Source organism: Armigeres subalbatus, chromosome 3, assembly GCF_024139115.2.
Source record: "Armigeres subalbatus isolate Guangzhou_Male chromosome 3, GZ_Asu_2, whole genome shotgun sequence".
Classification (NCBI taxonomy): domain Eukaryota; kingdom Metazoa; phylum Arthropoda; class Insecta; order Diptera; family Culicidae; genus Armigeres; species Armigeres subalbatus.
This window is the reverse complement of record NC_085141.1, coordinates 74,045,428-74,056,229: the sequence shown is the minus strand read 5'-3', so window position 1 is coordinate 74,056,229 and position 10,802 is coordinate 74,045,428. Positions and strand designations below refer to the sequence as shown.

General features: G+C 38.1%; 1 protein-coding gene across 1 annotated transcript in view; it reads left to right on the top strand.

Annotated features, from left to right (window-relative positions):
* The first annotated feature begins 6,866 nt into the window (after positions 1–6,866).
* LOC134220208 (uncharacterized) overlaps positions 6,867–10,802 on the top strand; it is a 189,533-nt gene continuing 185,597 nt past the window's right edge. Inside the window, exon 1 of the mRNA XM_062699195.1 lies at positions 6,867–6,885. The gene's annotated coding sequence lies outside the window, so the exon portion shown is untranslated. The remainder of the gene's footprint in view (positions 6,886–10,802) is intronic.

Sequence of the window (10,802 nt, the reverse complement as noted above, 5' to 3'; positions counted from 1 at the left end):
TTATCGAGTTAATCCGGAGGAACATTTTCAAATCGTCAGCTATGAAAGCCTTGGACATTTAATGAAGTTCACGTCATTAAAGATAGAAAATCAGCGGTCCTAGGTGGTTCCTTGTGGTATTCCGATTAGCGGAAAATCGTTAGATGTGCATTCGCCGATGGATAGCGACAGCCGGCGTCCAGTCATGTATGTACGGAGCCATTCTAAGAAAGAATAACCACATATTCCAAGCCTTTGGAGTTTTGCTATACCGATAGAGTGGTTCAGCTTGTCGAAGGCGGCGGATAAGGCGGTACTAAGCATATGGAGTGATTCATTGACCTCTCTAGTCACCGGGATAAATAGACTAAATAGACACTGTTTGAGCTTCTCAATTTGGCACCTACTTATCGATTTTCGTGTTATGAAACATAAAATTGCTAACAAATATGTGCTCTGATGATCCCAACTGTTTTTGGTATCTTGTATACGCCATTTCTTGGCAATTTTATTCCTCGAGCGGTCATCGAAAAGCCCTTTGGAAGATCCGGAATAACCGTAAAAGTGACTAATTCTCAAAGTTAGTCCCAGAGCTTCGCGATTTTTTCTTAACCACTCATTCTGGCAAATTGTGGGTGCAATCAAGTAAACATCTTTTGTAACCTCATACAAAACTGTGCTCCGAAGATCCGGAACATCCAAATGGGCCAATTTCTAAGGTCATCCCAATCGCGATTTTTCGACCAGCCATTCTGGCAAATTGGGTGCAATCAATAGAAAGTCTTCGGTGGCCTGAATTTCGCAGAAACAATCTTCTGAAATATCCGGAACATCGGTAAGAGTGGCCAGTTCCAAAAGTTCATCCCATAATTTCGCGATTTTTCCGAAACCAGCCATTCAGGAAAATGGGAGAGGGTCAATCAATAATGAAAGTCTTCAGACCTACAATTGTCCCAGAAATGCTTTCGAACATCCGGAACAGTCGTAAAAGTGGTCCATTCAAAAGTGCATCCCAGGGATTCGCGACTTTTTTTCAATCATTCATTCTGGCGAATTGTGGATGCAATCAATAGTAAATGCCTTCTGTGGCCCCCAAATGCCACAAGAACGGTCCTCAGAAGGATACGGAACATCCGTAAAATGGCTAATTTCAAAAGTTCATCCCAGAGCATCGCGATTTTGCCATCCTTTCTGAAATTGTGGCGTAATTAACAGTGAAAGTCTTCTGTGACATTAATGCACCGTAATGGTACTCAGGAAAACTGGAACATCCGTGAAAGTCAATCTAATGAGAACTCACGGAGGAGCTTCCGGATAAATTCCCGGAAGAACTTCAGGTGACATTCTTGGAGGAACTTCCGGAAGAACTTTCGGGGGAGTTGCCGGAGCAACTTCCGGAAGAATACTTGGAGGAATACCTTTAGGAACTTCCCGAGGATTACTTGATGAACTTCTGAAGGAATTTGTGAAGGAACTTCCGGATGAATTCTCGGAAGAACTTCTAGAGGAATGTCTTTAGGAAATTTCCGAGGAATTACTTGATGAACTATCGAAGGGATTACCGGAGGAACTTCTGGATGAACTGGAGAAGCTTCGGAGGAATTCAAAGAGGAACGCCGCCACGCCGCCGTCGCTGGCTAATAATGATCTATTACGCTAACTTTTGGAATTGGCCACCTTTGCGGATGCTACGGATTTTACGAAGAACTTTTTATTATTGATGAGAAAATTATTTTGCGCTTTTAGTCTTTACATGTAATAAGACGAGTTTGTAAAATTCCCTTTAATTCCCCCACTTGAGTTTCGAAAATTTGCTTTGAGATGAACTTTCGGAATTGGCCCCGGAATTGGAATAGTTAAGAAAAAATCGCGAAGCTCTAGGACACCCTTTTACGAATGTTCCGGATCTTCCAGAGGACCGTTTCTGGGGCATTTGGAGGTCACAGAAGTCTTTCATTATTGAAAAGAAAATTATTTTTGAGCTTTTTAGTGGAATGTCTTCTGTTGAGTCTACTGTTGAGGTCGAAATACGTATCTGTCAAGATACAATTAAGTGGTGGAATTCAATAGGATTGAATTAACTCGTCTTATGACAAGAAAAAAACTTTCATTATTGTTTGCACTCACATTTCGCCAGAATGGTAGGTGACGAAAAGATTGCGCAGCTCTTGAATGAACTTTTACGGATGTTCCAGATCTTCCGGAGGGCCATTTCGGAAGCATTTAAGGGTCACAGAATACTTTCACTATTGATTGCACTCACAATTCGCCTCAAAAGGTTTTTCCCTCAATAGGTTTTTATACGTCGTTTTTTTAATTTGCGCGGTTTTTTTACGTCGTTTTTTTAAAACGTGTTTGTACCTCGTAAAAATAACCGCACGAAAAAAAAGGCATAAAAAACTTCAGTGTATAGGGAGCGGGACCATTTGGGCAGCACCCCTATTCCCGTCCGCAACGTTAATAACTTGACCGGTTCCAACCAAATGGCTTGATTTTTTGTACATCACAAGATATCGACAAAACTAACCATGTACTAAAAAACAAGTAATTCGGTTGTAATTCTTCTTATTGGCATTACATCCCCACACTGGGACAGAGCCGCCTAGCAGCTTAGAGTTCATTAAGCACTTCCACAGTTATTAACGGCGAGGTTTCTAAGCCAGGTTACCATTTTTGCATTCGTATATCATGAGGCTAACACGATGATACCCCAACTAACATTTAATGTCAATGTAAATGTTATTTCAACTCATCTATAATATTCAAGCTGATTATGTGCTATACATATGATCAACAACTTCTTTCAATGCTTTTACAAGCAAATCTGGCGAATCTATTCAGCTGTTTTGACGTGCCTGCACAACTACTTTACAGCTTGTTACACAATTTTTCTCAATCCTTACTAAACCATTTAGTAATAATTCGCTTCAATGGCGCTTATTCAGATTTTTGAATCTGTTAATAAGTTTTATACAGCCATAATTCAATTTTATTAAAATATTTTGAGAGGAGAGTAAATTTCGGAGTTTATTTAGTTTTTTTGAAAACTCAAATCAATTTTGTTGCTACCTAGATTCGAACTCCTGATCTCCTGATTCAAGGCCGCTGCTTGTCATCACCGTCACTTTACATTGTAAATAAAAAGGAAATTATGGATGCTTCTTCGCAACCCTATAGGTTTACTAACGCTATTTTCAGATTCATGCTGTGATTGAAAGAGGCTACATGCTTTCAGCACATAAGATTAAAATTATGCTTTCAGCATTATTTCAACCATTATTCAAACATCTGTCAGCATGTTCTGTTGGTTAACTTTATGCATCATCAATCACCGAAATTGTTTTAGGCAACATTTTCTCGATCTGTATAGATGCTACTCTGCTAATCGTTTAACAGTAGCCATCAAAAGAAATATCGCTTCTAAATGGCTTGTTTCTACACTATCTGCTAGCAAGACAGGCTTTGTCAGTTGCATAAGAGCAGGTGAATACCTTTGTAGCTGCATATAAAAATCAATAGCTCATACACAGCTCCGGCAACAAAACTCAAAAAAAACATTGGGTTTTGACGTTCCATACTGATAAGCTAGGGTATAAGGTTTATCAAACGTTGTGTAATCTTCAAAGATACAGAAGTCTCAAAAGCTTCGAGTTCATTTCTAGCACCATTACGCTATATTGTTAGTGCTATAAAACAGCGAAAACGTTTTCATGTGAATGCTACTCACCGTATAAAAGTTAACAAGCAACTCAGTTACATACATGAGCTTTTAACGATAAGTTTTTGCTAATTCAGACAGAGTGTTTTATGACTATATGAAAGTGCATAAACGATAAAAGATAAAATATATTCAGGCACAAACTGACTAGCTGATAGATATTTAATGAAGTCGAGTTGAAGTTTAAGGAATTATTTGGGAGGCTTTTCTTTTATTCAGATTGGCTGCTTTATTCAAATATTATACAGCCGAAGGTGAAGTTGAAGCTTTAGAACCAAAATTGTTAGTTGGGACTTTTATGCTAGGGAAGTCGAGACAATTTCAATCTGAAAATTGCTCAGACCGACACACCGGAATCGAACCCAGCCAAATTCTCAGTCTTGCAGCGCGCGTCTTACCGCACGGCAAGGAGGGCCCTTCATTGGAGGCTCGAGTAATGAACGTTGTGGACGGAAAAAGGTGCTGCCCAAATGGTTCTCACCCTACATAATGATTAAGAGACTGCTCTGAACGATTTTGTTATCCGACTCCATACCGTCGGTGAGAGGTTGAATAGTTTTACCCTTAGATCCATTGTCAACCCCGATGACGATAGTTTAGTAAAAACCAGGGCCGGATTTAGCCGGAAGGAAATCAAAACAAAAAGGCAAGTTTTGCATAATATTTACGGCCCAAGCGCCCTCCTCCCCTAAATCTGGCCCGGTAAACCCAGATTAATCCAATTCTCGTTTCTTTCGAGTGAGTATTACGAACTTTGGTATGGTATTTGACCATAACTTAGCATAATCCGATCCGCCAATTTTCAACAGGAAATAGTGGGATATGATTCTGCGTCGAATGCAATTTCTTGCGAGCAAAGTTACATAAAAAATGAATTTCGGCCATAACTTCGATACCCATAGTCCGATCTGTCCAATTTTCAATACGAAACAATAGGACAAGATTCTGCATCGAATGAAACTGTTGGTGAGCAACAGCTAAGAGTAAGTGCTTCAGTGAGAGAATTTTTCGAAAAATGTGTTTTGGCCATAGCTTGAAGCCCATAGTCCGGTTGGATAATTTTAATAAGAAATACATGTATGCGTCGAATCATAGCGAGCAATCGGTTAAGGATGCGCCTGAAATATGAGTAGATTATTTAGCGCACACACATACCTATACATCACTTCAATTCCTGAGCTGAGGCTGACTGGTAAAAGTTCTGTTTTTGAGCAAATATAGCCTTTATATACTTTGTATACGAGAAAGGCAAAAGAGTTCATTACATAACCCGTTTTATCACCACTCGTAATGTTTAAAACTAATTCAAATTTCATGATTGTAAAATTCTTAATAAAAATCAATCATTTTGCAGCTCATTGCTTGAATAACTATTAGCTTCAGTCGCTAAAAACAATCTGTTACAATACCCTAGAATTTTTAAGAGTTTTGAACACTCTTGTGGTGGTGCTCTAAGAGCGTTATAAAACTTAAAATGTTACTTGGGTAGTTAGTTGCATCTAGATAGTAAATTTATGTCCTGTATCCGTCCTGGAAAAAGTTACCCATGCTTGTGTATTTCGATTTGTCAAGCGTTTTGGCTTTTTACAATAGTTTTTTTTTACAATTTAGTATTGGATAAAAAATAGCCAATAATTCAGACATACATTTGAAGCTCGTTTTGAACGTAGATTGGTGCTGAACCATAATAGTGTAGAGAGTTTTACGAAACGTCAAACCTTTCCTTATGCAAAGGAAACACTTCCTGAAATGAATATGGAAACATTTTGCTTCCTGGAAACATTTGGAATATTTAACATTTTTCGTGTTGCAATAAAAAATAAGATTGACAATTAAGTTTGAGCTTCGGCACGCTTGAGTAGATACTTTTCAAACCAAAACATCACGACAAGCTTGATAAACTATCCCTATCTACGTCACGATTAAACTGACATTGTTATTTTGAGGTTGGCCGTTTGATAACTGAGTGTGGCAGTAGAGTGGTATATTTTTTCTGCATTTTTCGAGTACCAGTTGAGAAATGACACATTTTATACATTCTAATTCTAGCCTTTTATTGTAAACATTGTTTCATCAGATCCATTTCGTTTTCTACTTGTGAATTTCTTCGCTGTTCAGCAGAGAACTGAACACATTACAAATTTAAAGCAGAAAACCATATTCGAATCCGTTGATAAAATTTTTTATTCAACATTTACAGTACAAATTAAAATTAGCGAGAATTGAAGACCTAAGATAGAACAAGCTGATTTACGAATTAACTATTGATACACACATGTTTTGTTTCGCAACATCAAACCCCATATTGGACTGCGTCGTGCAATTACGGTCGACTAGTCTTATTCACCTTGAGCCGAAGTGATTCGATGTTAAACGGTCTTTAATACCCCTCTAAACTACATCATAAGGTGAGCGAAAGGTGAATTCAATACGTGAAATAAAAGTAATAAAGCACATGGTGGGTAGAGATTGGAGAAACAAATCTAACGTGCGAATGTTTCTACGAGTGTACATGCTGGAGAGCATCTGTGTTTAAGATAACTTGACGACGAACATGAACTCCAGAACGCAATATAATCTATGAACAGTCGTCCGAATTTCCCAAGTGCGAAGAATTCCTGACTCATCGGTTCATCTCACAGTTCCACAGCCTGGATAACGGCGGCGACATCGAATCCGGAAATTTATGTGGTTTAGTATTCCAATTTGAATATCACCATCATCAGTGAATGAGTGAATGGGTAAACGAAACCTGAAACAAAGTGAAGTAACAAAATTCTAGTTCTACTGGAGATCACGTTGATTAACTGAGTAAGCACGCGTCGGCGTCCTTAGTCGGCTTTCGGCAGCAGTTGAACTGAAAGTGAAACGTTGAAACGCACCCGCTACTGCCTAGGCTTTTTAAGTTGTGCATAGTTGAGTGCGAGAAGTGGTGTGAGTGAACTGAACCACAGAAACGCCGCCACCGCTCTACCAGGTGGAGATTTTGTTCTAAGTGGTAGGCCGATTCGTGTCTGGGCGAGGCTTTCGGTCAGCTTTGGACGTTTTGGAGTGCTGGAACACTCAGTGTATGCGCATTGTTCGCGATCTTGTTGTGTCCGGAAAATCTTATCTGGCCGCCCTATCTTGGCTATAAACGGTCGGCCAGTGCTCAGAGGAGAAAGAGCTGAAATACATTTGCGCCCAAGGTAAGTGTGAGTTGTTAGCAATGGCTAAAATGCATTAAGAGGATATGTATGAGAAGGTGAAACAGTTGGTGTTTTTTCTGACTGTTCTTGAGATGGAGAACCGTGGGTTTATTTTAGCTTGCTGCACTTGAACAAAACAAGCTTTGGATGGAATCTGAGAAAGTTTGTAGCATGGGCGGAAATTTTAGAAGGTTTATTGATCTGCAGAGGGGATCCCTACCCTATTGAAATAAAATGTTCAATTGAGGTACAGTGACACCAATGAAGATGGGTATCTTTATAATTTTCAATTGATAATGGTTTATTTAGTTCAAATCACGGTTTGCAACCTGATCCATTTAACATTTCACATTCTCATTACAAACATGGAATAAAGAAATAAGGCGCAAATTCTAGTGTTGAGCAAGACCGATGCATTATATATAGGGTGAAAGCAACTATTATTAACCTTCTATAAACATTGAAATTTTTCATGAGCTTTCTGCAACTCAGAAGGACAATTGAACTGTTAATGACTAATTTCTATTAGAAATCCTTTGTTCCTCAAAAATAAGCTTTCAATGTATAAATTTGAATTTCGGTAATGGTAATTTGGTAATTTTGAAACAAAAACTGTTATGATAGTTTCTGTTCTAAGTGATATATTTTGTATTGTTTTAGAAAACTTGAAGTGCGTTAACTAATCTATGTTCCATAAATCGTACCCCATGAGCCCTCCGTTGAAAAATTATTGACCACAACCGCTGGTCAAGGATTTCGTAGTTTGATCAGAAATCTAAAGCAACATCGAGCATCGTTTTGACATCAGCTTTTTTTTTTGTTGCAGCTGCTCGGTCCGAATTGGAACCTTTCGCCTCCGAGTTGCGCCCCAGTTCACCGACGATGAAGACCCGCGCCCGCGACCGTCGTCGATGGCAACTTCAAGTCAAGGTATTGCCAGCTGCGGGTGGTGTCTGCCAGCTTGGGAATGCTTGCATAGTTTTGACAATGCATACCTTCGACATACAAACAAACGACGGAACGACGAAACAGTCTTCTGAAAAAAAGGTTCAGACTCGTGGCCTGCACGTGGGCTTGAATTTGAGGCTCGCCTTATCATATAAATAATGCATTATTTCTCGTTATTAGGCGCGAAGATGATTGCGGTAGTCGTTTTCCATCTGGTATTTTGTTTATGGTTTTAAATATAAGATGTTTGCGATGATGATGGTGAAGTTCGTTGCACACACGGTGCTGGCGGTTGTGGGACTGGGTTGGGTAGGCTTGGTAACGACATGGAAGGGTGAATAAGCACCCGGTTCAATAGGGTCACGATGTGCAAAACTGTGTTATTGTTCGAATGCTCTGCTGCTGCAGCACCACATGGTCGTAAACTCGTGCTCAATTGAGCGTGCAGAGAACAGTCGGTGATTGTGCGGGAGATCGTTGGTTTGCAAGGGAGCGAGGGTCGCACTGTAAAACCACTCAATGATCAAGAATGTGATTGAAGGTCGTCGCGTGGAGCAACGAATGAGTGAACGAGTTGCTCTAAATACGACGACAGCAATGGTAAATGAAGTTTTGTGGTTTTGCTTCGGTGTTTCTACAACGCCCACGAACAAACATGTTCAATGGTGAGATGGCGTGATTTGTGAAGTACCGTAGAGGTGACTGGGATGAAAGAGAATGTGGTTTATAAATAAACTTTAGCGGAAATACGTTTGAAATGTTTGTTAATTCCTGCTTTGGATTCTCCACAAATATTGATATATTTTAGGAGAACTGTAATCTGTGCTGGTAGGAGTCTACGAACTGGGGTTGGAATCTATTATCATTAAAGAAAGTGATATAGATTTTGGGAATTGAAGTAAGTCTGTATACTACTATTCGGTTTCCTCAATGACCGACAGGGTGCGTGTACATAAGTGCGATGAAGCTAAGGAGGTGTTGTACCACCTCCTTAGCTTCTATCGACTGAATTTATTGAATAAAGAGCCTTTAATAGTCAGTCAATTGTGCTTAGCCTCCTATTGTGTTGTAACTGAATAATGTCAAAATAGGTAATCGATACAGACACCTCCTTTCACAACAATCTATAATTCATTTGAATGTATCAACATTGGCTGCGTAGTTTAATGGCCTATGAAAATAGTTTTGAAGATATCATTTAGCTTATCCAAGTCTAGCATCCTGTACTAGAGAGTTACTTTAGAAGAGACTTCTCATATTATCGTAGTCAACTTTATTTAAAAATAAGTTATAAAATGGAGTGCTCATTATTTCCTGCTAGATCAGTTACAATACAACGTGGACCACATTGAGGAAAAATTATTCAATAAATCGATATTATCGTCGAAAGGCCCAGCTATGCTGTATCCAAATTAATCACTTATTATATAAATTAACTGAAATTAGAAAAAACAAGCTACTTAATTAAATCCGACTGATATTAAATATAACACCACTCAATTTGAGAATCCCATTAATCCAAATAATAAAATGACATTTACTAATATCCATTCTTTTCATTATTTTCCACTATCTAACCCGATCTCAACTATAATAAATTATGATGGAGCTTGAAATTAACAAGATTGAGCCAACACCAAATGCAGCATGATCCTACTAATATCGTCAGGAATCGGAAGAATCTGAACGTTAAACACTTATTAATGCTAATAAGTGGTAAGAAAAAAGAATATACTACATGGTAAGTGCAAATAACTTATAACTTTATCATATTTTTATACCATTGCCTAGATGTATATATCTTAATTGTTTACTTTGTAAATGATAACCATTCTTTGTTATATAAACAAAAAATGTATGTTTCTGTGAATGTGTGTGGTTCAAAACAATAACCCAAAAATGATTTAGGAAATAGGTGGAAAATTATGCTGAAGTGTTGGATAGGATGTTTATGAGAAGTAAAATAAAGTTGATGAAGAAATTGATTGAAGGTGTAAGGTGTAGTCATGGGTCTACATTAAGTGAATCGACCATCATTAAACACACGACTGCAATTTATGTTCAACAAAATCGTGAGCAGTGACTTATATACTTATTATACTATGTTTGCATACGGCCTGAATAACATTTTATTCAAATTATCGTCAAAAGAAAGCTCATCAAGATAGCTGAATAACATGTTACAAGGCCTAGTGTAAACATAGTATAAATCGTGACGTGAATTTGGAAAAGTTGAACGGAATTATGAACAAATATGGTCCCGACGAGTAATTTGGTTTTGACGGTTTGTATTTTCGGTGACTCGTTTCTGAGGCTGGTTTCCGCTTAGGAGTTAAGATAGTGGAGGAGTTGTGAATGAAAAAGAACGCTACGGTGATAGTGACCGCAATAATTTTAATGATCATGATGACTTGTTAAAATTAACGTAATGATAGTAGGTGAATATTATGTGATTTCTATTTATATATGAGTGAAATTATTCGGTGGCAGAAAAATTTATATAGTTTTGTAAAAATGAAAAGATGATGATGTTGATGTTAGTGATTAGTTTGACAATACTAAAGTGCTTATAATGATGGGGGGGGGTTATACAAATCCTTGTTTTCATCAACACGGCCCATAACAGTGACCACAGAGCAACATCGCTTAGAAATCTGTGTGATGATGAAAACGGAGGCTCATAGAAGCCAATATGGGCGGGTACAGTGTATAATAGGCAAAGCTGCCATGTAACCACCACAAAAAAAAGTTTTAATTGCTTGATGCTTATATATTTAGAATATATCTCTCAATAATTAGAAAAACTTTCCGAATGCTAAATAAACAACTGTAGTGCATACCGATTCTATATTCAATTAAAGAATTTGTCCTAATTTTTCCATTATTGATGTATATTTGATATCTGAATTTTTTTTTGCAAGCTTCGGCAAAATATGCACGACCTTCTGCCAAACTTCCGTATGAAGGTG